We start from the raw sequence: 23,941 nt of genomic DNA, 5'->3' as shown, positions 1-23,941 counted from the left end.
TAGTGCAAAAGACGGCATTTTGCGTGAGTATAAAAGGAGCTACAGTAGATTGCATGGTGTGAGTATAAAAGAATCTACAGTAGATAGCAAAGTGTGAGCATAAAACTATCTACAGTAGATTTCCGACCCTGTCGCACTTTAATCTCTACTTAAGTGAGTATAAATTACAATAGATAGCAGGATGCGAATAAAAACTATCTACTGTAGATATCAGGTGTGAGTATAAAAACAATTTTCAGTAGATACCAGGGTGTTACTTCAAAAGTAACTTCAGTAGATAGGAAAGTGTGAGTATAACAATTAACATTATAGATAGCGGGGTGTGAGTATAAAAGGAGCTACAGTAGATTGCATGGTGGGAGTATAAAAGAATCTACAGTAGATAGCAAAGTGTGAGTATAAAACTATCTACAGTAGATTTCTGACACTGTGATTCGTCGATTTATGTCTGCCGCGAAATTTTTGGACGTCCAAGATTGCATCTTGATCAGGCGTATAATTTTAGACGTGTTTTGTTGCTATCGGTATCCATACATTACGAATACATTATTATTGCGAATATTCGCAATAATTATTGCGAATATTCGCAATGTTATTGCGAATATTCGCAATGTTATTGCGAATATTCGCAATAATTATTGCGAATATTCGCAATGTTATTGCGAATATTCGCAATAACTTTGCACAATATCTAAAGTAGGCTCGGGGCCCATACTTGGTATAATGATGGCCCATGACCCCTAGAAATTTCCTGGGGTAGCCCCTGACGGCAGAGGTCAAAGGTCATGGGCTACAGGGACCAATATGTGTAAAATTTCAAACAGCTCTAGCTCAAGAACCACAGCGCCCTCAGGGTTCATACTTGGTAAAATGTTGGCCCATGGCCCCAGATGTATCCTATGGTAGCTGCAACCCCAGAGGTCAAAGTTCAAAGGCTTTAAAAGGCAAAAAACGTTCGACCTATTTACACAGTGTAGTGCAAAAGGTGGCATTTGGCTAGCTACCTGTATTTGCAATGATAACGGATTGGAACGTACGTCAATAGCAAATACGAGTCGTACGTTGAACCTATTAACGCACTGTAGTGTAAAAGATGGCATTTTGGTAGCTACCTGTATTTGCAATGATGACGGATTTGAACGTACGTCAATAGCAAAGACGTTCGACCTATTAACACAGTATAGTGCAAAAGACGGCATTTTGCGTGAGTATAAAAGGAGCTACAGTAGATTGCATGGTGTGAGTATAAAAGAATCTACAGTAGATAGCAAAGTGTGAGCATAAAACTATCTACAGTAGATTTCCGACCCTGTCGCACTTTAATCTCTACTTAAGTGAGTATAAATTACAATAGATAGCAGGATGCGAATAAAAACTATCTACTGTAGATATCAGGTGTGAGTATAAAAACAATTTTCAGTAGATACCAGGGTGTTACTTCAAAAGTAACTTCAGTAGATAGGAAAGTGTGAGTATAACAATTAACATTATAGATAGCGGGGTGTGAGTATAAAAGGAGCTACAGTAGATTGCATGGTGGGAGTATAAAAGAATCTACAGTAGATAGCAAAGTGTGAGTATAAAACTATCTACAGTAGATTTCTGACACTGTGATTCGTCGATTTATGTCTGCCGCGAAATTTTTGGACGTCCAAGATTGCATCTTGATCAGGCGTATAATTTTAGACGTGTTTTGTTGCTATCGGCCACCCATACATTATTGCGAATATTCGCAATAATTATTGCGAATATTCGCAATAAATTATTGCTAATATTCTCAATGTTATTGCGAATATTCGCAATATTATTGAATATTCGCAATGTTATTGCGAATATTCGCAATTGCGAATATTCGCAATTTGCACAATATCTAAAGTAGGCTCGGGGCCCATACTTGGTATAATGATGGCCCATGACCCCAAGAAATTTCCTGGGGTAGCCCCTGACGGCAGAGGTCAAAGGTCATGGGCTACAGGGACCAATATGTGTAAAATTTCAAACAGCTCTAGCTCAAGAACCACAGCGCCCTCAGGGTTCATACTTGGTAAAATGTTGGCCCATGGCCCCAGATGTATCCTATGGTAGCTGCAACCCCAGAGGTCAAAGTTCAAAGGCTTTAAAAGGCAAAAACGTTCGACCTATTTACACAGTGTAGTGCAAAAGGTGGCATTTGGCTAGCTACCTGTATTTGCAATGATAACGGATTGGAACGTACGTCAATAGCAAATACGAGTCGTACGTTGAACCTATTAACGCACTGTAGTGTAAAAGATGGCATTTTGGTAGCTACCTGTATTTGCAATGATGACGGATTTGAACGTACGTCAATAGCAAAGACGTTCGACCTATTAACACAGTATAGTGCAAAAGACGGCATTTTGCGTGAGTATAAAAGGAGCTACAGTAGATTGCATGGTGTGAGTATAAAAGAATCTACAGTAGATAGCAAAGTGTGAGCATAAAACTATCTACAGTAGATTTCCGACCCTGTCGCACTTTAATCTCTACATAAAGAGTATAAATTACAATAGATAGCAGGATGCGAATAAAAACTATCTACTGTAGATATCAGGTGTGAGTATAAAAACAATTTTCAGTAGATACCAGGGTGTTACTTCAAAAGTAACTTCAGTAGATAGGAAAGTGTGAGTATAACAATTAACATTATAGATAGCGGGGTGTGAGTATAAAAGGAGCTACAGTAGATTGCATGGTGGGAGTATAAAAGAATCTACAGTAGATAGCAAAGTGTGAGTATAAAACTATCTACAGTAGATTTCTGACACTGTGATTCGTCGATTTATGTCTGCCGCGAAATTTTTGGACGTCCAAGATTGCATCTTGATCAGGCGTATAATTTTAGACGTGTTTTGTTGCTATCGGCCACCCATACATTATTGCGAATATTCGCAATAATTATTGCGAATATTCGCAATAATTATTGCGAATATTGGCAAGAATTATGGCGAATATTCGCATTGTTATTGCGAATATTCGCAATAATTATTGCGAATATGCGCAATGTTATTGCGAATATTCGCAATAACTTTGCACAATATCTAAAGTAGGCTCGGGGCCCATACTTGGTATAATGATGGCCCATGACCCCAAGAAATTTCCTGGGGTAGCCCCGACGGCAGAGGTCAACGGCCATGGGCTACAGGGACCAATATGTGTAAAATTTCAAACAGCTCTAGCTCAAGAACCACAGCGCCCTCAGGGTTCATACTTGGTAAAATGTTGGCCCATGGCCCCAGATGTATCCTATGGTAGCTGCAACCCCAGAGGTCAAAGTTCAAAGGCTTTAAAAGGCAAAAACGTTCGACCTATTTACACAGTGTAGTGCAAAAGGTGGCATTTGGCTAGCTACCTGTATTTGCAATGATAACGGATTGGAACGTACGTCAATAGCAAATACGAGTCGTACGTTGAACCTATTAACGCACTGTAGTGTAAAAGATGGCATTTTGGTAGCTACCTGTATTTGCAATGATGACGGATTTGAACGTACGTCAATAGCAAAGACGTTCGACCTATTAACACAGTATAGTGCAAAAGACGGCATTTTGCGTGAGTATAAAAGGAGCTACAGTAGATTGCATGGTGGAGTATAAAAGAATCTACAGTAGATAGCAAAGTGTGAGTATAAAACTATCTACAGTAGATTTTTTTCATTTTTATTCGGCGATTTATGTTTGCTGCGAAATTTTTGGACGTCCAAATTGCATCTTGATCAGGCGTATAATTTTAGACGTGTTTTGTTGCTATCGGTGCGAATATTATTGCGAATATTCGCAAATTATTGCGAATATTCGCATTATTGCGATTGCGAATATTCGCAATGTTATTGCGAATATTCGCAATAACTTTGCACAATATCTAAAGTAGGCTCGGGGCCCATACTTGGTATAATGATGGCCCATGACCCCTAGAAATTTCCTGGGGTAGCCCTGACGGCAGAGGTCAAAGGTCATGGGCTACAGGGACCAATATGTGTAAAATTTCAAACAGCTCTAGCTCAAGAACCACAGCGCCCTCAGGGTTCATACTTGGTAAAATGTTGGCCCATGGCCCCAGATGTATCCTATGGTAGCTGCAACCCCAGAGGTCAAAGTTCAAAGGCTTTAAAAGGCAAAAACGTTCGACCTATTTACACAGTGTAGTGCAAAAGGTGGCATTTGGCTAGCTACCTGTATTTGCAATGATAACGGATTGGAACGTACGTCAATAGCAAATACGAGTCGTACGTTGAACCTATTAACGCACTGTAGTGTAAAAGATGGCATTTTGGTAGCTACCTGTATTTGCAATGATGACGGATTTGAACGTACGTCAATAGCAAAGACGTTCGACCTATTAACACAGTATAGTGCAAAAGACGGCATTTTGCGTGAGTATAAAAGGAGCTACAGTAGATTGCATGGTGTGAGTATAAAAGAATCTACAGTAGATAGCAAAGTGTGAGCAAAAAACTATCTACAGTAGATTTGACCCTGTCGCACTTTAATCTCTACTTAAGTGAGTATAAATTACAATAGATAGCAGGATGCGAATAAAAACTATCTACTGTAGATATCAGGTGTGAGTATAAAAACAATTTTCAGTAGATACCAGGGTGTTACTTCAAAAGTAACTTCAGTAGATAGGAAAGTGTGAGTATAACAATTAACATTATAGATAGCGGGGTGTGAGTATAAAAGGAGCTACAGTAGATTGCATGGTGGGAGTATAAAAGAATCTACAGTAGATAGCAAAGTGTGAGTATAAAACTATCTACAGTAGATTTCTGACACTGTGATTCGTCGATTTATGTCTGCCGCGAAATTTTTGGACGTCCAAGATTGCATCTTGATCAGGCGTATAATTTTAGACGTGTTTTGTTGCTATCGGCCACCCATACATTATTGCGAATATTCGCAATAATTATTGCGAATATTCGGAATAATTATTGCGAATATTCGGAATGTTATTGCGAGTATTCGTAATGTTATTGCGAATATTCGCAATATTATTATTGCGAATATTCGCAATGTTATTGCGAATATTCGCAATAACTTTGCACAATATCTAAAGTAGGCTCGGGGCCCATACTTGGTATAATGATGGCCCATGACCCCTAGAAATTTCCTGGGGTAGCCCCTGACGGCAGAGGTCAAAGGTCATGGGCTACAGGGACCAATATGTGTAAAATTTGAAACAGCTCTAGCTCAAGAACCACAGCGCCCTCAGGGTTCATACTTGGTAAAATGTTGGCCCATGGCCCCAGATGTATCCTATGGTAGCTGCAACCCCAGAGGTCAAAGTTCAAAGGCTTTAAAAGGCAAAAACGTTCGACCTATTTACACAGTGTAGTGCAAAAGGTGGCATTTGGCTAGCTACCTGTATTTGCAATGATAACGGATTGGAACGTACGTCAATAGCAAATACGAGTCGTACGTTGAACCTATTAACGCACTGTAGTGTAAAAGATGGCATTTTGGTAGCTACCTGTATTTGCAATGATGACGGATTTGAACGTACGTCAATAGCAAAGACGTTCGACCTATTAACACAGTATAGTGCAAAAGATGGCATTTTGCGTGAGTATAAAAGGAGCTACAGTAGATTGCATGGTGTGAGTATAAAAGAATCTACAGTAGATAGCAAAGTGTGAGCATAAAACTATCTACAGTAGATTTCCGACCCTGTCGCACTTTAATCTCTACTTAAGTGAGTATAAATTACAATAGATAGCAGGATGCGAATAAAAACTATCTACTGTAGATATCAGGTGTGAGTATAAAACAATTTTCAGTAGATACCAGGGTGTTACTTCAAAAGTAACTTCAGTAGATAGGAAAGTGTGAGTATAACAATTAACATTATAGATAGCGGGGTGTGAGTATAAAAGGAGCTACAGTAGATTGCATGGTGGGAGTATAAAAGAATCTACAGTAGATAGCAAAGTGTGAGTATAAAACTATCTACAGTAGATTTCTGACACTGTGATTCGTCGATTTATGTCTGCCGCGAAATTTTTGGACGTCCAAGATTGCATCTTGATCAGGCGTATAATTTTAGACGTGTTTTGTTGCTATCGGCCACCCATACATTATTGCGAATATTCGCAATAATTATTGCGAATATTCGCAATAATTATTGCGAATATTCGCAATGTTATTGCGAATATTCGCAATGTTATTGCGAATATTGCGAATGCGAATATTCGCAATGTTATTGCGAATATTCGCAATAATTATTGCGAATATTCGCAATGTTATTGCGAATATTCGCAATAACTTTGCACAATATCTAAAGTAGGCTCGGGGCCCATACTTGGTATAATGATGGCCCATGACCCCTAGAAATTTCCTGGGGTAGCCCTGACGGCAGAGGTCAAAGGTCATGGGCTACAGGGACCAATATGTGTAAAATTTCAAACAGCTCTAGCTCAAGAACCACAGCGCCCTCAGGGTTCATACTTGGTAAAATGTTGGCCCATGGCCCCAGATGTATCCTATGGTAGCTGCAACCCCAGAGGTCAAAGTTCACAGGCTTTAAAAGGCAAAAAACGTTCGACCTATTTACACAGTGTAGTGCAAAAGGTGGCATTTGGCTAGCTACCTGTATTTGCAATGATAACGGATTGGAACGTACGTCAATATCAAATACGAGTCGTACGTTGAACCTATTAACGCATTGTAGTGTAAAAGATGGCATTTTGGTAGCTACCTGTATTTGCAATGATGACGGATTTGAACGTACGTCAATAGCAAAGACGTTCGACCTATTAACACAGTATAGTGCAAAAGATGGCATTTTGCGTGAGTATAAAAGGAGCTACAGTAGATTGCATGGTGTGAGTATAAAAGAATCTACAGTAGATAGCAAAGTGTGAGTATAAAACTATCTACAGTAGATTTCCGACCCTGTCGCACTTTAATCTCTACTTAAGTGAGTATAAAATTACAATAGATAGCAGGATGCGAATAAAAACTATCTACTATAGATATCAGGTGTGAGTATAAAAACAATTTTCAGTAGATACCAGAGTGTTACTACAAAAGTAACTTCAGTAGATCGGAAAGTGTGAGTATAACATTATAGATAGCGGGGTGTGAGTATAAAAGGAGCTACAGTAGATTGCATGGTGGGAGTATAAAAGAATTTACAGTAGATAGCAAAGTGTGAGTATAAAACTATCTACAGTAGATTTCTGACACTGTGATTCGTCGATTTATGTCTGCCGCGAAATTTTTGGACGTCCAAGATTGCATCTTGATCAGGCGTATAATTTAGACGTGTTTTGTTGCTATCGGCCACCCATACATTATTGCGAATATTCGCAATAATTATTGCGAATATTCGCAATAATTATTGCGAATATTCGCAATGTTATTGCGAATATTCGCAATGTTATTGCGAATATTCGCAATAATTATTGCGAATATTCGCAATGTTATTGCGAATATTCGCAATAACTTTGCACAATATCTAAAGTAGGCTCGGGGCCCATACTTGGAATAATGATGGCCCATGACCCTAGAAATTTCCTGGGGTAGCCCTGACGCCAGAGGTCAAAGGTCATGGGCTACAGGGACCAATATGTGTAAAATTTCAAACAGCTCTAGCTCAAGAACTACAGCGCCCTCAGGGTTCATACTTGGTACAATGATGGCCCATGGCCCCAGATGTATCCTATGGTAGCTGCAACCCCAAAGGTCAAAGTTCAAAGGCTTTAAAAGGCAAAATAGGTACGACCTATTAACACAGTGTAACGCAATAGGTAGCATTTCGTTAGCTACATGGGTTTACAATGATAACGGCCTGAATCGTACGTCAAGGAAATTGATCACTTGACAAAAACTCCCTTAAAAGGGAATGTGTAGGCATTTTGATATTGGTGCCTTGGACCACCTCAAAAGGTTGTCATTGTGGGACATGGGGTGTGGTTGGTTAATGGGTGTTAGGAGGGTAAAGGGTTGTCAAGGTTTGTAAGGGGGTGAGCAAGGGGGTGGTCACCAGTTTTTTAGATTTGGCGCCCAATTGGGCACTTTTAAAAATTTTTTAAGTGCTATGAGGATGATACTTATATCAATTAACGCTTATACAAAGGGCTTCAACATGATGGTTACCAACTTTTGGTTTTGGCGCCCAATTGGGCGCTTTTTAAAATTTTTAGGTGCTATGAGGATGATACTTATATCAATTAAAGTTTATAACAAGGGCTTCCAAATGGTGGTCACCAATTGTTAGATTTGGTGCCCAATTGGGCGCTTTTTATTTTAGGTGCTATGAGGATGATACTTATATCAATTAAAGTTTATAACAGGGCTTCCACATGGTGGTCACCAACTGTTGGATTTAACGCCCAATTGGGCGCTTTTTATTTTAGGTGCTATGAGGATGATTCTTATATCGATTAAAGTTTATAACAAGGGCTTTCACATGGTGGTCACTAACTGTTGGATTTTGCGCCCAATTGGGCGCCTTTTTATTTTAGGTGCTATGAGGATGATACTTATCTCTATTAAAGTTTATAACAAGGGCTTCCACATGGTGGTCACCAACTGTTGGATTTAACGCCCAATTGGGCGCTTTTTTATTTTAGGTGCTATGAGGATGATACTATTTATTTATTTATTTTTATCAATTAAAGTTTATAACAATTCAGGGGCTTCAGTAAACACAATAAACATTTGATATGTACAGATTCAGCAACTGGAGATTGTTGGATTTTAAAAGATTGCATATGAAGCCCAATTGGGCGCTTTTTATTTTAGGTGAAAATGCTATGAGGATGATTACTTATATCGTCAGTAATGAGGCCTCTGCTGCCAATTACTTGGCGTCATAACTCTGTCCCTGGAGATCCATGATCAAACTTGAGTATTTGTTTACCTTGCGTTCGTGAGAATTTCTGATGTTTTGTTCGAACGGAATAGTTAGCTCGAAGACAATGATCTTTTTTGAGTCGCGGTTGACGAGGACCAGGTCTGGTCTCTGTTGAGTTGCCAAAATATCAGGAGGGATAGTGGTCCCCGCAACTTTGGTTGTACCAGCTATCACAATAGAAGGGCAATTTCCTGAAGATGGTGGTCACCAACTGTTGGATTTATACGCCTTGTTCGAGCATAATCTGGCAGTGGTTTAAAACATGGTGAAGAGTTTCTTTTTAAAACATAATTTTAGGTGCTATGAGGATGATACTTATATCGATTAAAGTTTATAACAAGGGCTTTCACATGGTGGTCACTAACTGTTGGATTTTGCGCCCAATTTGGCGCTTTTTTATTTTAGGTGCTATGAGGATGATACTTATATCAATTAAAGTTTATAACAAGGGCTTCCACATGGTGGTCACCAACTGTTGGATTTGACGCCCAATTGGGCGCTTTTTTATTTTAGGTGCTATGAGGATGATACTTATATCGATTAAAGTTTATAACAAGGGCTTCCACATGGTGGTCACCAACTGTTGGATTTGACGCCCAATTGGGTGCTTTTTAATTTTAGGTGCTATGAGGATGATACTTATATCAATTAAAGTTAATAACAAGGGCTTTCACATGATGGTTACCAATTTTTGGAATTGGCGCCCAATTTGGCGTTTTTTTTATTCTAAGAGCTATGAGGATGATTCTGATATCAATTAAAGCTTTTAACAAGGGCTTTTACATGATGGTCACCAAGTTTTCGTTTGTGAGCATAGGGGGCCACGGGCATATATATTCGTGTTTGCTCAAACACAGCTGTGACATCTAGTTGCTTTTCTTTCCCTGGACAACATCCGGGACAACATCAACGGGTTGCCATGGTGGGTCAAGGGGTGTGGTTGCTTTAAGGGTCTTAGGGTGGGTTAAGGGTTGTCACGGTGGGCAAGAGATGACATGATGGTCACCAATTTGTGACATAATCAAGGTGAATGAGTCGGATGTCGTTAATATTGTTTTTGAGATATTGGCAAAAACAGTGTTCCAATTCATTTGTTTTATATTTTTCAGCCATTGGTAAATTGTTCATAACTCAGTAACCAGATGTCTGATTTTGATGGGGTTTGCACCAAAATGTAGCATTCATAAACTGCCAGAAAATGATGTAAAAATAAAACTTCTAATTGAAAATTGCCGACATGTGACTCATTCACCTTGATCATATCACATTTTTTGATTTGGCTCCCAATGGGGCGCTCTTTTATTGTAGTTGCTGTGAGGATGATACTTATATCAATAAAAGCTTATAACAAGGGATCTCACATGGTGGTCACCAACTTTTGGATTTGGCGCCCAATTATTTGGCGCTTTTTGTTCACGGAGTGAACATTTTCCCCACTTGAACCCATATCTCATATGCACAGTTTATCCCTTATATACACTGTGTGTTAAATAGCTATTGTAGCCCAACAACCCTGTGGTTAAGAGGCTAGGAAATAATTCCTAATGTCTCATACCCAGGTTTGTATCCGGCTTTATCTAATCCTGCCCCACATGATAAGGACTTTTTAGCACATCTTATCTTGTATTGAGACAATGGCAGCCAAGACTATTTTTTTGCTTTTTTCTAAGCATGTTCACTATTGGATTGAGCCATCACATGATTATAATAGGCTTTACTGATTGGTGGGTAAGGTCAATGCTATTGTTTATTTTGTGATAAGGCTGAGCATATTACTGCATGAAAAATACACTACTATTTTGATACAGGCGATTTACTCAATTCCTTCCAACTGACAAAATCCTGTTATCTACCCAGTGGTGTTAGCTTATCATAATTGGATCCCTAATAATTATTGGGCCAAGGTTATTATCTGTATGGTATACGAGGGGTATCAAAAGTTTTAGAAATCGTATGAAGTAAAATGCTATATTTGTGATAGGCAATGACTGCATATTATATACACTATGGTGCAAAAATGGTCTCATAATATGTTTACTTTTTTTACAGGAGCTAGATTTACTGCCAATTCCTTCCAACTGACATGAAATCTAGATTTCCAAGGTTATTATCTGACAGAGACATATCACAATGTTGAAGATAACTTTCATTTCATCATCAATTTTCTAGGCACTGCAACCCTTTAAAAGCAGGATCTTAATAATGCTGCTTGCCTCAATTTACCCAATCTTGCAGTTTATGCGCAGTAACTGGGGCAGCGGGTTATTGGCATCTAGTGCCACCTGTAAAAAAGTAATAGCTATGAGACCATTTTTGGACCATAATGTACATAAGGACCAGTGATTGCACTGACAAAATTTCATTATCTAGTACTTTTGATACCCCTCGTATTTATTGAATTTCAATAGGCCTATGATAGTGTAAGTGATTTGAAAGTTTCTATTTCAATGAGTTTCTTGCTGGATGGAGAGTTATATAAGCTAGAGTCAGGATGTAGGTATCATTATGCGTCAAATCACTAATTTATTGTAAGATCAGTGCAGAGTAGGTTAGATATTAAAATGAAAAGTTAGAACAAATTACTATACACCTGATCCGTGAACTGTGTCTTTTTGAAAGACTCCTCTTGTTTATTTTAGGTGCTATGATCATGAGATATATATTGAAAAGACAGAAAGACAGAGCTTCTCATTGATACTTTGCAAATGTTTCTATAACTTCATAGATAGCTTTATACTCACACTTTGTTATCTACTGAAGATAGTTTTATACTTGCATGTTGCAATCTACTGAAGATACTTTTATTCTCAAACCCTGATATCTACTCTAGATATGTCATCTACATCAGATTCTTTGATACGCATACCCTGCCATCTACTTTAGCTCGTTTTACACTCATACCCTGCTATCTACTGAAGATACATTCATACTCAAACTTTGCTATCTACTCTAGATAGTTTTATAATTACGCCCTCCAATCTACTGAAGATACTTTTATACTCACAGCCTACTACTGAAGATACTTTTATTCTCAAACTCTAATATCTACTATAAATACTCACACCCTGATTTTTACTTGGGAGTTTTTATTCACCCTTTGAAATCTACTTTGGAACGTTTTGTACTCACACCCTGCTATCTACTCTACATATTTTTATACTCATGCTTTGCTGTCTACTGTGGATATATATACACTGACACCTTATCATCTACTTAAGATTCTTTTATACGCACACCCTGCCATCTACTTTAGCTCGTTTTACACTCATACCCTACTATCTGAATATACTTTTATACTCACACTTTGCTATCTACTGTAGATAGTTTTATATCACACTCTCCTATCTACTGAAGATACTTTTATTCCCACACACTGGTATCTGCTATATATAGGCCTACTGTCATACTCATAACCTGATATCTACTGTTGATAGTTTTATTCATACTTTGCTATCTACTTTAGAAAGGTTTTACTCACACACTATCTACTGTAGATAGTTTTATGTTCACATTTTGCACCAGCTATCTACTGTCGATAGTTTTATACTCAATAATTATTGCGAATATTCGCAATAATTATTGCGAATATTCGCAATAATTATTGCGAATATTCATAATAACATTGCGAATATTCATAATAACATTGCGAATATTCGCAATAACATTGCGAATATTCGCAATAACATTGCGAATATTCGCAATAATTATTGCGAATATTCGCAATAACATTGCGAATATTGTTACATTGCGAATATTCGCAATAATATTGCGAATATTCGCAATAATATTGCGAATATTCGCAATAATATCGCGAATATTCGCAATAATTATTGCGAATATTCGCAATAATCACACCACCAGTTTGATTATGTAGGCCTACTTATTAATGCAATCGGTGTTTCATGCTTCGGCGTCACGGTTCTATAACTTTATAGATAGTTTGATACTCACACTTTATTACCTACTGAAGATAGTTTTATACTTGCATGTTGCAATCTACTGAAGATACTTTTATTCTCAAACCCTGATATCTACTCTAGATATGTCATCTACATCAGATTCTTTAATACGCATACCCTGTCATCTACTTTAGCTCGTTTTACACTCATACCCTGCTATCTACTGAAGATACATTAATACTCAAACTTTGCTATCTACTCTAGATAGTTTTATAATTACGTCCTCTAATCTACTGAAGATACTTTTATACTCACAGCCTACTACTGAAGATACTTTTATTCTCAAACTCTAATATCTACTATAAATACTCACACCCCGATTTTTACTTGTTGGGAGTTTTATTCACCCTTTGAAATCTACTTTAGAACGTTTTGTACTCACACCCTGCTATCTACTCTACATATTTTTATACTCATGCTTTGCTGTCTACTGTAGATATATTTACACGGACACCTTGTCATCTACTTAAGATTCTTTTATTCGCACACCCTGCCATCTACTTTAGCTCGTTTTACACTCATACCCTGCTATCTTCTGAATATACTTTTATACTCACACTTTGCTATCTACTCTAGATAGTTTAATAATCACACCTACTATCTACTGAAGATACTTTTATTCCCACACACTGATATCTGCTATATATAGGCCTACTGTCATACTCATAACCTGATATCTACTGTTGATAGTTTTATTCACACTTTGCTATCTACTTTAGAAAGGTTTTTACTCACACATTATCTACTCTAGATAGTTTTATGTTCACACTTTGCACCAGCTATCTACTGTCGATAGTTTTATACTCAATAATTATTGCGAATATTCGCAATAATTATTGCGAATATTCGCAATAATTATTGCGAATATTCGCAATAACATTGCGAATATTCGCAATAACATTGCGAATATTCGCAATAACATTGCGAATATTCGCAATAATTATTGCGAATATTCGCAATAACATTGCGAATATTTGAATATTTGCAATAATTATTGCGAATATTCGCAATATTGCGAATATTCGCAATAATATTCGCAATAATATTCGCAATAATTATTGCGAATATTCGCAATAATCACACCACCAGTTTGATTATGTAGGCCTACTTATTAATGCAATCGGTGTTTCATGCTTCGGCGTCACGGTTCTATAACTTTATAGATAGTTTGATACTCACACTTTATTACCTACTGAAGATAGTTTTATACTTGCATGTTGCAATCTACTGAAGATACTTTTATTCTCAAACCCTGATATCTACTCTAGATATGTCATCTACATCAGATTCTTTAATACGCATACCCTGTCATCTACTTTAGCTCGTTTTACACTCATACCCTGCTATCTACTGAAGATACATTTATACTCAAACTTTGCTATCTACTCTAGATAGTTTTATAATTACGTCCTCTAATCTACTGAAGATACTTTTATACTCACAGCCTACTACTGAAGATACTTTTATTCTCAAACTCTAATATCTACTATAAATACTCACACCCCTGATTTTTACTTGTTGGGAGTTTTATTCACCCTTTGAAATCTACTTTAGAACGTTTTGTACTCACACCCTGCTATCTACTCTACATATTTTTATACTCATGCTTTGCTGTCTACTGTAGATATATTTACACGGACACCTTGTCATCTACTTAAGATTCTTTTATACGCACACCCTGCCATCTACTTTAGCTCGTTTTACACTCATACCCTGCTATCTTCTGAATATACTTTTATACTCACACTTTGCTATCTACTCTAGATAGTTTAATAATCACACCTACTATCTACTGAAGATACTTTTATTCCCACACACTGATATCTGCTATATATAGGCCTACTGTCATACTCATAACCTGATATCTACTGTTGATAGTTTTATTCACACTTTGCTATCTACTTTAGAAAGGTTTTTACTCACACATTATCTACTCTAGATAGTTTTATGTTCACACTTTGCACCAGCTATCTACTGTCGATAGTTTTATACTCAATAATTATTGCGAATATTCGCAATAATTATTGCGAATATTCGCAATAACATTGCGAATATTCGCATAATTATTGCGAATATTCGCAATAATTATGGCGAATATTCGCAATAACATTGCGAATATTCGCAATAACATTGCGAATATTCGCAATAATATTGCGAATATTCGCAATAATTATTGCGAATATTCGCAATAATATTGCGAATATTCGCAATAACATTGCGAATATTCGCAATAACATTGCGAATATTCGCAATAATTATTGCGAATATTCGCAATAACATTGCGAATATTCGCAATAACATTGCGAATATTCGCAATAAATTGCGAATATTCGCAATAATATTGCGAATATTCGCAATAATTATTGCGAATATTCGCAATAATCACACCACCAGTTTGATTATGTAGGCCTACTTATTAATGCAATCGGTGTTTCATGCTTCGGCGTCACGGTTCTATAACTTTATAGATAGTTTGATACTCACACTTTATTACCTACTGAAGATAGTTTTATACTTGCATGTTGCAATCTACTGAAGATACTTTTATTCTCAAACCCTGATATCTACTCTAGATATGTCATCTACATCAGATTCTTTAATACGCATACCCTGTCATCTACTTTAGCTCGTTTTACACTCATACCCTGCTATCTACTGAAGATACATTAATACTCAAACTTTGCTATCTACTCTAGATAGTTTTATAATTACGTCCTCTAATCTACTGAAGATACTTTTATACTCACAGCCTACTACTGAAGATACTTTTATTCTCAAACTCTAATATCTACTATAAATACTCACACCCCGATTTTTACTTGTTGGGAGTTTTATTCACCCTTTGAAATCTACTTTAGAACGTTTTGTACTCACACCCTGCTATCTACTCTACATATTTTTATACTCATGCTTTGCTGTCTACTGTAGATATATTTACACGGACACCTTGTCATCTACTTAAGATTCTTTTATTCGCACACCCTGCCATCTACTTTAGCTCGTTTTACACTCATACCCTGCTATCTTCTGAATATACTTTTATACTCACACTTTGCTATCTACTCTAGATAGTTTAATAATCACACCTACTATCTACTGAAGATACTTTTATTCCCACACACTGATATCTGCTATATATAGGCCTACTGTCATACTCATAACCTGATATCTACTGTTGATAGTTTTATTCACACTTTGCTATCTACTTTAGAAAGGTTTTTACTCACACATAATCTACTCTAGATAGTTTTATGTTCACACTTTGCACCAGCTATCTACTGTCGATAGTTTTATACTCAATAATTATTGCGAATATTCGCAATAATTATTGCGAATATTATTGCGCAATAATTATTGCGAATATTTATTGCGAATTGCGAATATTCGCAATAATGCGAATATTGCGAATATTCGTAATAACATTGCGAATATTCGCAATAATTATTGCGAATATTCGCAATAACATTGCGCGCAATAAATATGAATATTCAATAATTATTGCGAATATTCGCAATAACATTGCGAATATTCGCAATAACATTGCGAATATTCGCAATAAATTGCGAATATTCATTGCGAATATTCGCAACATATTGAATATTCGCAATAATTATTGCGAATATTCGCAATAATCACACCACCAGTTTGATTATGTAGGCCTACTTATTAATGCAATCGGTGTTTCATGCTTCGGCGTCACGGTTCTATAACTTTATAGATAGTTTGATACTCACACTTTATTACCTACTGAAGATAGTTTTATACTTGCATGTTGCAATCTACTGAAGATACTTTTATTCTCAAACCCTGATATCTACTCTAGATATGTCATCTACATCAGATTCTTTAATACGCATACCCTGTCATCTACTTTAGCTCGTTTTACACTCATACCCTGCTATCTACTGAAGATACATTTATACTCAAACTTTGCTATCTACTCTAGATAGTTTTATAATTACGTCCTCTAATCTACTGAAGATACTTTTATACTCACAGCCTACTACTGAAGATACTTTTATTCTCAAACTCTAATATCTACTATAAATACTCACACCCGATTTTTACTTGTTGGGAGTTTTATTCACCCTTTGAAATCTACTTTAGAACGTTTTGTACTCACACCCTGCTATCTACTCTACATATTTTTATACTCATGCTTTGCTGTCTACTGTAGATATATTTACACGGACACCTTGTCATCTACTTAAGATTCTTTTATACGCACACCCTGCCATCTACTTTAGCTCGTTTTACACTCATACCCTGCTATCTTCTGAATATACTTTTATACTCACACTTTGCTATCTACTCTAGATAGTTTAATAATCACACCTACTATCTACTGAAGATACTTTTATTCCCACACACTGATATCTGCTATATATAGGCCTACTGTCATACTCATAACCTGATATCTACTGTTGATAGTTTTATTCACACTTTGCTATCTACTTTAGAAAGGTTTTTACTCACACATTATCTACTCTAGATAGTTTTATGTTCACACTTTGCACCAGCTATCTACTGTCGATAGTTTTATACTCAATAATTATTGCGAATATTCGCAATAATTATTGCGAATATTCGCAATATTGCGAATATTGCGAATATTCGCGAATAATATTGCGAATATTCGCAATAATATTGCGAATATTCGCAATAATATTGCGAACATTCGCAATAAATATTGCGAATATTCGCAATAATTATTGCGAATAATATTGCGAATATTCGCAATAACATTGCGAATATTCGCAATAACATTGCGAATATTCGCAATATTGCGAATATTCGCAATAACATTGCGAATATTCGCAATAATTATTGCGAATATTCGCAATAATAATAATATTCGCAATAATTATTGCGAATATTCGCAATAATCACACCACCAGTTTGATTATGTAGGCCTACTTATTAATGCAATCGGTGTTTCATGCTTCGGCGTCACGGTTCTATAACTTTATAGATAGTTTGATACTCACACTTTATTACCTACTGAAGATAGTTTTATACTTGCATGTTGCAATCTACTGAAGATACTTTTATTCTCAAACCCTGATATCTACTCTAGATATGTCATCTACATCAGATTCTTTAATACGCATACCCTGTCATCTACTTTAGCTCGTTTTACACTCATACCCTGCTATCTACTGAAGATACATTAATACTCAAACTTTGCTATCTACTCTAGATAGTTTTATAATTACGTCCTCTAATCTACTGAAGATACTTTTATACTCACAGCCTACTACTGAAGATACTTTTATTCTCAAACTCTAATATCTACTATAAATACTCACACCCCCATTTTTACTTGTTGGGAGTTTTATTCACCCTTTGAAATCTACTTTAGAACGTTTTGTACTCACACCCTGCTATCTACTCTACATATTTTTTATACTCATGCTTTGCTGTCTACTGTAGATATATTTACACGGACACCTTGTCATCTACTTAAGATTCTTTTATACGCACACCCTGCCATCTACTTTAGCTCGTTTTACACTCATACCCTGCTATCTTCTGAATATACTTTTATACTCATACTTTGCTATCTACTCTAGATAGTTTTATAATCACACCTACTATCTACTGAAGATACTTTTATTCCCACACACTGATATCTGCTATATATAGGCCTACTGTCATACTCATAACCTGATATCTACTGTTGATAGTTTTATTCACACTTTGCTATCTACTTTAGAAAGGTTTTACTCACACACTATCTACTCTAGATAGTCTTATGTTCACACTTTGCACCAGCTATCTACTGTCGATAGTTTTATACTCAATAATTATTGCGAATATTCGCAATAATTATTGCGAATATTCGCAATAATTATTGCGAATATTCGCAATAATTATTGCGAATATTCGCAATTATTGCGAATATTCGCAATAATTATTGCGAATATTCGCAATAATTATTGCGAATATTCGCAATAACATTGCGAATATTCGCAATAACATTGCGAATATTCGCAATAATTATTGCGAATATTCGCAATGCGAATATTCGCAATATTGCGAATATTCGCAATAATTATTGCGAATATTCGCAATAATTATTGCGAATATTCGCAATAACATTGAATATTCGAATATTGCGAATATAACATTGCGAATATTCGCAATAATTATTGCGAATATTCGCAATAATATTGCGAATATTCGCAATAATTATTGCGAATATTCGCAATAATCACACCACCAGTTTGATTATGTAGGCCTACTTATTAATGCAATCGGTGTTTCATGCTTCGGCGTCACGGTTCTATAACTTTATAGATAATTTGATACTCACACTTTATTACCTACTGAAGATAGTTTTATACTTGCATGTTGCAATCTACTGAAGATACTTTTATTCTCAAACCCTGATATCTACTCTAGATATGTCATCTACATCAGATTCTTTAATACGCATACCCTGTCATCTACTTTAGCTCGTTTTACACTCATACCCTGCTATCTACTGAAGATACATTTATACTCAAACTTTGCTATCTACTCTAGATAGTTTTATAATTACGCCCTCTAATCTACTGAAGATACTTTTATACTCACAGCCAACTACTGAAGATACTTTTATTCTCAAACTCTAATATCTACTATAAATACTCACACCCCGATTTTTACTTGTTGGGAGTTTTATTCACCCTTTGAAATCTACTTTAGAACGTTTTGTACTCACACCCTGCTATCTACTCTACATATTTTTATACTCATGCTTTGCTGTCTACTGTAGATATATTTACACAGACACCTTGTCATCTACTTAAGATTCTTTTATACGCACACCCTGCCATCTACTTTAGCTCGTTTTACACTCATACCCTGCTATCTTCTGAATATACTTTTATACTCACACTTTGCTATCTACTCTAGATAGTTTTATAATCACACCTACTATCTACTGAAGATACTTTTATTCCCACACACTGATATCTGCTATATATAGGCCTACCGTCATACTCATAACCTGATATCTACTGTTGATAGTTTTATTCACACTTTGCTATCTACTTTAGAAAGGTTTTACTCACACACTATCTACTCTAGATAGTCTTATGTTCACACTTTGCACCAGCTATCTACTGTCGATAGTTTTATACTCAATTATTATTGCGAATATTCGCAATAATTATTGCGAATATTCGCAATAACATTGCGAATATTTGCAATTGCGAATACAATAATATTGCGAATATTCGCAATAATTATTGCGAATATTCGCAATAATATTGCGAATAATATTGCGAATATAACATTGCGAATATTCGCAATAATTATTGCGAATATTCGCAATAACATTGCGAATATTCGCATAATATTGCGAATATTCGCATAATTATTGCGAATATTCGCAATAACATTGCGAATATTCGCAATAATTATTGCGAATATTCGCAATAATCACACCACCAGTTTGATTATGTAGGCCTACTTATTAATGCAATCGGTGTTTCATGCTTCGGCGTCACGGTTCTATAACTTTATAGATAGTTTGATACTCACACTTTATTACCTACTGAAGATAGTTTTATACTTGCATGTTGCAATCTACTGAAGATACTTTTATTCTCAAACCCTGATATCTACTCTAGATATGTCATCTACATCAGATTCTTTAATACGCATACCCTGTCATCTACTTTAGCTCGTTTTACACTCATACCCTGCTATCTACTGAAGATACATTGATACTCAAACTTTGCTATCTACTCTAGATAGTTTTATAATTACGCCCTCTAAATCTACTGAAGATACTTTTATACTCACAGCCTACTACTGAAGATACTTTTATTCTCAAACTCTAATATCTACTATAAATAGGCCTACTCACACCCCGATTTTTGCTTGTTGGGAGTTTTATTCACCCTTTTAAATCTACTTTAGAACGTTTCGTACTCACACCCTGCTATCTACTCTACATATTTTTATACTCATGCTTTGCTGTCTACTGTAGATATATTTACACGGACACCTTGTCATCTACTTAAGATTCTTTTATACGCACACCCTGCCATCTACTTTAGCTCGTTTTACACTCATACCCTGCTATCTTCTGAATATACATTTATACTCACACTTTGCTATCTACTCTAGATAGTTTTATAATCACACCTACTATCTACTGAAGATTATTCCCACACACTGATATCTGCTATATATAGGCCTACTGTCATACTCATAACCTGATATCTACTGTTGATAGTTTTATTCACACTTTGCTATCTACTTTAGAAAGGTTTTACTCACACACTATCTACTCTAGATAGTCTTATGTTCACACTTTGCACCAGCTATCTACTGTCGATAGTTTTATACTCAATAATTATTGCGAATATTCGCAATAATTATTGCGAATATTCGCAATAACATTGCGAATATTCGCAATAACATTGCGAATATTCGCAATAATTATTGCGAATATTCGCAATAACATTGCGAATATTCGCAATAATTATTGCGAATATTCGCAATAACATTGCGAATATTCGCAATAATTATTGCGAATATTCGCAATAACATTGCGAATATTCGCAATAACATTGCGAATATTCGCAATAACATTGCGAATATTCGCAATAATTATTGCGAATATTCGAATAACATTGCGAATATTCGCAATAACATTGCGAATATTCGCAATAATTATTGCGAATATTCGCAATATTATTGCGAATATTCGCAATAATATTGCGAATATTCGCAATAACATTTCGAATATTCGCAATAATCACACCACCAGTTTGATTATGTAGGCCTACTTATTAATGCAATCGGTGTTTCATGCTTCGGCGTCACGGTTCTATAACTTTATAGATAATTTGATACTCACACTTTATTACCTACTGAAGATAGTTTTATACTTGCATGTTGCAATCTACTGAAGATACTTTTATTCTCAAACCCTGATATCTACTCTAGATATGTCATCTACATCAGATTCTTTAATACGCATACCCTGTCATCTACTTTAGCTCGTTTTACACTCATACCCTGCTATCTACTGAAGATATATTTATACTCAAACTTTGCTATCTACTCTAGATAGTTTTATAATTACGTCCTCTAATCTACTGAAGATACTTTTATACTCACAGCCTACTACTGAAGATACTTTTATTCTCAAACTCTAATATCTACTATGAATACTCACACCCCGATTTTTACTTGTTGGGAGTTTTATTCACCCTTTGAAATCTACTTTAGAACGTTTTGTACTCACACCCTGCTATCTACTCTACATATTTTTATACTCATGCTTTGCTGTCTACTGTAGATATATTTACACGGACACCTTGTCATCTACTTAAGATTCTTTTATACGCACACCCTGCCATCTACTTTAGCTCGTTTTACACTCATACCCTGCTATCTTCTGAATATACTTTTATACTCACACTTTGCTATCTACTCTAGATAGTTTAATAATCACACCTACTATCTACTGAAGATACTTTTATTCCCACACACTGATATCTGCTATATATAGGCCTACTGTCATACTCATAACCTGATATCTACTGTTGATAGTTTTATTCACACTTTGCTATCTACTTTAGAAAGGTTTTTACTCACACATTATCTACTCTAGATAGTTTTATGTTCACACTTTGCACCAGCTATCTACTGTCGATAGTTTTATACTCAATAATTATTGCGAATATTCGCAATAATTATTGCGAATATTCGCAATAACATTGCGAATATTCGCAATAACATTGCGAATATTCGCAATAATTATTGCGAATATTCGCATAATTATTGCGAATATTCGCAATAACATTGCGAATATTCGCAATAACATTGCGAATATTCGCAATAACATTGCGAATATTCGCAATAATTATTGCGAATATTCGCAATAATATTGCGAATATTCGCAATAACATTGCGAATATTCGCAATAATTATTGCGAATATTCGCAATAACATTGCGAATATTCGCAATAACATTGCGAATATTCGCAATAACATTGCGAATATTCGCAATAATTATTGCGAATATTCGCAATAATATTGCGAATATTCGCAATAATATTGCGAATATTCGCAATAATTATTGCGAATATTCGCAATAATCACACCACCAGTTTGATTATGTAGGCCTACTTATTAATGCAATCGGTGTTTCATGCTTCGGCGTCACGGTTCTATAACTTTATAGATAGTTTGATACTCACACTTTATTACCTACTGAAGATAGTTTTATACTTGCATGTTGCAATCTACTGAAGATACTTTTATTCTCAAACCCTGATATCTACTCTAGATATGTCATCTACATCAGATTCTTTAATACGCATACCCTGTCATCTACTTTAGCTCGTTTTACACTCATACCCTGCTATCTACTGAAGATACATTAATACTCAAACTTTGCTATCTACTCTAGATAGTTTTATAATTACGTCCTCTAATCTACTGAAGATACTTTTATACTCACAGCCTACTACTGAAGATACTTTTATTCTCAAACTCTAATATCTACTATAAATACTCACACCCCGATTTTTACTTGTTGGGAGTTTTATTCACCCTTTGAAATCTACTTTAGAACGTTTTGTACTCACACCCTGCTATCTACTCTACATATTTTTTATACTCATGCTTTGCTGTCTACTGTAGATATATTTACACGGACACCTTGTCATCTACTTAAGATTCTTTTATACGCACACCCTGCCATCTACTTTAGCTCGTTTTACACTCATACCCTGCTATCTTCTGAATATACTTTTATACTCATACTTTGCTATCTACTCTAGATAGTTTTATAATCACACCTACTATCTACTGAAGATACTTTTATTCCCACACACTGATATCTGCTATATATAGGCCTACTGTCATACTCATAACCTGATATCTACTGTTGATAGTTTTATTCACACTTTGCTATCTACTTTAGAAAGGTTTTTACTCACACACTATCTACTCTAGATAGTCTTATGTTCACACTTTGCACCAGCTATCTACTGTCGATAGTTTTATACTCAATAATTATTGCGAATATTCGCAATAATTATTGCGAATATTCGCAATAATTATTGCGAATATTCGCATAATTATTGCGAATATTCATA

General features: G+C 35.7%; 1 protein-coding gene across 1 annotated transcript in view; it reads right to left on the bottom strand.

Annotated features, from left to right (window-relative positions):
* LOC140166059 (annexin A13-like) overlaps positions 1-23,941 on the bottom strand; it is a 54,325-nt gene that overhangs the window by 18,170 nt on the left and 12,214 nt on the right. The gene's annotated exons all lie outside the window — the stretch shown is intronic.

The sequence above is a fragment of the Amphiura filiformis genome, chromosome 12 (genome assembly GCF_039555335.1).
Source record: "Amphiura filiformis chromosome 12, Afil_fr2py, whole genome shotgun sequence".
Taxonomy (NCBI): domain Eukaryota; kingdom Metazoa; phylum Echinodermata; class Ophiuroidea; order Amphilepidida; family Amphiuridae; genus Amphiura; species Amphiura filiformis.
The sequence above is the reverse complement of the archived record's forward strand: the minus strand, read 5'-3'. Positions and strand labels throughout refer to the sequence as shown.